Raw genomic sequence first — 4,367 nt, forward strand, 5'->3', positions numbered from 1 at the left:
TAGCGGCACCCAGCGTCAGAAACTAGCAACTGCATCCTGACATCAATGTTTTTCCTGTTTTTTTTTCTTTCTCTCTTTTTTTTTTTAAATGGCAGTTTTAAAAATGGCGGCGGCCACAAAATGATCCTGCAAACTTTCAGCTTAGTCAGATAAAGTGGTTTCCAGTATACCAGTGGAAATACACTGTACAGAAATCACAGACACTTTATTAAACATCCAAACTAAAATTATTTGATTCAGCTAGGTGATTTCTATGATCTCTTTAGGTTTGTGTTCTATTAAGGACCCTTGTGTTTACACTGCAAGACATGAGAAGATTTCTGAATGTAGTTCCATGTATTTAGTGTTTCCTTTGATAAGATTGCAGTAAACCAAATATATTTATTATTAAACCTGATGCTAGATTTTTTTTAACCAATTTCTTGTTTGAAATAATCATGTTTGGTTGACGTCATTTTGAAATGTGTCTGCTTTAAAGCATGTACAGTGTTTCTAGAAAGTAGCCCAATTATTGACCAAGAAAATAAGACTATTTAAAGCTTCAAATATGTAAAAGCATCTAAAACCAGTCTCAATAGTATTGCACTTGATTTAGAATTAACTCCTCCAGGACCATCATGCTGAGCACAGGGGCCCCACAAGGGTGTGTGCTCAGCCCGCTGCTCTTCACCCTGCTGACCCATGACTGTGTACCAAACTACAGCACCAACCACATCATCAAGTTTGCAGATGACACGACTGTGCTGGACCTTATCACTAACAATGATGAAGCCAACTACAGGAATGAGGTGAGCCAGCTGGTCCAGTGGAGTAAAGACAACAATCTCTTCCTGAATGTGGAGAAGACCAAAGAGATTGTAGTCGACTTCAGAAGAGGTCACTCACAGCATCCCCCTCTGACCATCGACGGTGCTGCAGTGGAGAGGGTGAGCAGCACCAAATTCCTAGGGGTGCACATCGCTGAGGACCTCTCCTGGTCCAACAACACCGCATCACTGGCCAAGAAGGCTCAAACTTGCCTCTACTTCCTCCGCAAACTGAGGAGTGCACGAGTCCCACCCTCTATCATGTGCTCATTCTACAAGGGCACCATTGAGAGCGTCCTCACTGGCTGCATCACTGCATGGTACGGAGGCTGCAACGCCTCCTGCCGGAAGACTCTACAACGTATAGTGAACATGGCCAGTAAGATCACTGGTACCCCTCAGCCCTCCCTTACGGACATCTATCACTCCCGTCTCACCCGCAGAGCCATCAGCATCACTGGTGACACCTCCCACCCTTCACACTCACACTTCAGCCTCCTGCCCTCAGGGAAAAGGGACCGGAGCCTCCGGGCCCGCTCCACAAGACTGCTGAACAGCTTCATCCACCAGGCTGTCAGGATGCTGAACTCTGTCCACTACCTACCCCCTGCCCCTGGTCTATAACACATTCATTCACACAAGAAGCTCTCTCTCATCCGTTTGCACATCACACTACAATCATTTTGCACTACTGCTGTATCTGCTGCTATTGCTCATTAGCACTACTGGTCATATACACCTCATAAGCTGCTCTTCTAGCACCTTCTCCGTTACAGATATTGTACTGTATTTGCACTACCGCTATTTTGTACATTGTTTGATTTTAGCGTGTATTTTTTATCTATATTATCTATATTTATAAATATTTATATATATTGTTTGCTAAATTTTTTTGTAATCTTTATCTGTTTTTTACAAGTAAGTTGAGAGAGAAACGGCATTTCGATTCTCCTATATGTCCTGGATATATAGTGAATTGACAATAAAAAATCTTTGAATCTTTGAACTCATAATAAGAAATATTTTCTAGATTTATACACACTGAAGATATTTTCACTTATTTGTATATCTTTTTTTCAGTGTATTTTTTTAATTGTAAAAGCTACTGCAAAGACAAAAATGAAAGAAAAAATGGTCATTATAAACAAACAAGTAAATACAATTTTATTTGACATTTCAGAGAGAGGCATGTTTTCAACAGACAGTTGTTTTTAATAGATAAGTAACTATAGATTGCTGAGAATTTTTTTGTTCATTTGAAAGATGATACATTTCTTTTTTTTTACTAGCTGTGAACTTTATTTGTGAAACTAAGAATAACCAGGATTATACTTCAAGATGTAAACTGCAACAAAAATACCAAGCAGCTTGTGATAGTGTGTATTTGGACCAGTGATAGGCCTAAATATTTACACCTGTTTGATTTGTTTTTGTCAAAAAAATAATATCATGTTAATACATATTATCAAATCACTGACTGATAATCAGAACTGCCTGAAAGAGAAACAGAAATTAGATTTTCCCAGCTACGTTTTGATTAATTCTGAGATACTAGTAATAAATATTTTGTTACTACTGTAATAAGGTGAACGAAAGCCCTCACAGGACACTTCCATGAAATGTTTATATTCAGAAGTTAAATATTAATGTCAGCTCAACTGAACTGACAATGGACATTGTGTAACTAGAAACAGTTGTGCATATTTTCTTTTCATGTCTTTATTCAGTCGAGTTATGGAAAGATCATTGTCAACCTTTCCATGTGTAAATTAATGGGTTTAAAAATAAATTAAACATTTTCAGATCTTGATCAGGCCGGCACGGTGGTGTAGTGGTTAGCGCTGTCGCCTCACAGCAAGAAGGTCCAGGTTCGAGCCCCGTGGCCGACGAGGGCCTTTCTGTGTGGAGTTTGCATGTTCTCCCCGTGTCCGCGTGGGTTTCCTCCGGGTGCTCCGGTTTCCCCCACAGTCCAAAGACATGCAGGTTAGGTTAACTGGTGACTCTAAATTGAGCGTAGGTGTGAATGTGAGTGTGAATGGTTGTCTGTGTCTATGTGTCAGCCCTGTGATGACCTGGCGACTTGTCCAGGGTGTACCCCGCCTTTCGCCCGTAGTCAGCTGGGATAGGCTCCAGCTTGCCTGCGACCCTGTAGAACAGGATAAGAGGCTAGAGATAATGGATGGAGATCTTGATCAGATCATTCCACAAGGTTTCTCACTCTGATGTCTTCAAGATTATATGTTTTAGATACATGAAGCTGCTTAACGACTTCATAATATTAAAAAAGCTATAAGATTTTACCTTTTCATTGTTATTGTTAATGATGCGAAGACGAGATTTTATTTGAAGATTTCATTTATTATTTTTCAAAAGATTTTTCTAGATAACCTCTGTACTTGGTTTTCTGCTAGTTTGTTGTTGTTGATGATGATGGATGTATTTGTGATGTGGTCTATTCAGTTTGTTTTTAATAACCTAATTGTAATTAAGCAAACAAACAAACAAACAAACAAACCTATACACAATACATATGTGCATATATTTGATTGATTCATTATTAAAATGACATTGTATAAAAATGATACAATAACATAATAATAAATGAATAACACAACAAAGTGCAAGCACTTATTTCCATTGTGGTCCAAAAGGAATTATATAGTCAACAAAATAAAAATACAAGGACAATAAGTCAATGTTTAATACCAAATAAAAGCTGAAGACTCCTGAGAACAATACCTAGTCTACTGGGTAAAAATTCTTTCACCTGAGACTTAAAGACTTGACTCGAGATTTAAGTTTCAGTCATAAATCTCGAGTCAAGTCTTTCAGTCTCTCTGCTTGTTTACGCCTCTTCATAGTTATATTTGCCAGAAACGAATGCCTATATGTCGTTCTTATAGCGTGGCAACATCACGTGACCGTAAGCTTCACTGCATTTTACGACACTTGCCGAATTAAAGCTCGTCTTCCTTAAAGCAAGGGTGAAAAGAGGAGGAAAAAAAACCCACCATATATGTGCCTCGACATTTATAATATAATTAAACACATTACATTTTTGTCAAGCCATTTAATAAATAACATCAAAACACGTCCATGTCCTTCGCTGAACCAAGTGCTGTGTGTTTTTTTTTTAAATCTACTCCAGCAGCATTAATATTAATCAAATAGGATAATAATAAATATTTATTCCAGACAGACTGTTTGAGGTTAGAAATCGAGTTTGGCCACACCTCGATCCTGTTCTGCTGTCCTGTTTTGACACTGAAAAGGAAAGAAAGAAATTACAAAAAGGCACAAGGTTTTTAAATGCTATTTTTTTTTATTTTTGATTTGTAGTGTTACTATGGATACATGCCAACCCCTGGGCTGGCACTAAATAGAATACTGAGACACTGTTGATTTGGACGCTGTGTTTTGTTTTATTTTTATAATTTTTTTGCCTTGTTATTTTAGTGATAGGTTTTTGGATGTATGTAGTACCCGGCTGTGTAACCCGATAGGGGGCAGAGAGAGAGAGAGAGAGAGAGTGAGAGAGAGAGAGAGAGAGAGGGGGGGGGG

The sequence above is a fragment of the Neoarius graeffei genome, chromosome 12 (assembly GCF_027579695.1).
Source record: "Neoarius graeffei isolate fNeoGra1 chromosome 12, fNeoGra1.pri, whole genome shotgun sequence".
Lineage (NCBI taxonomy): Eukaryota > Metazoa > Chordata > Actinopteri > Siluriformes > Ariidae > Neoarius > Neoarius graeffei.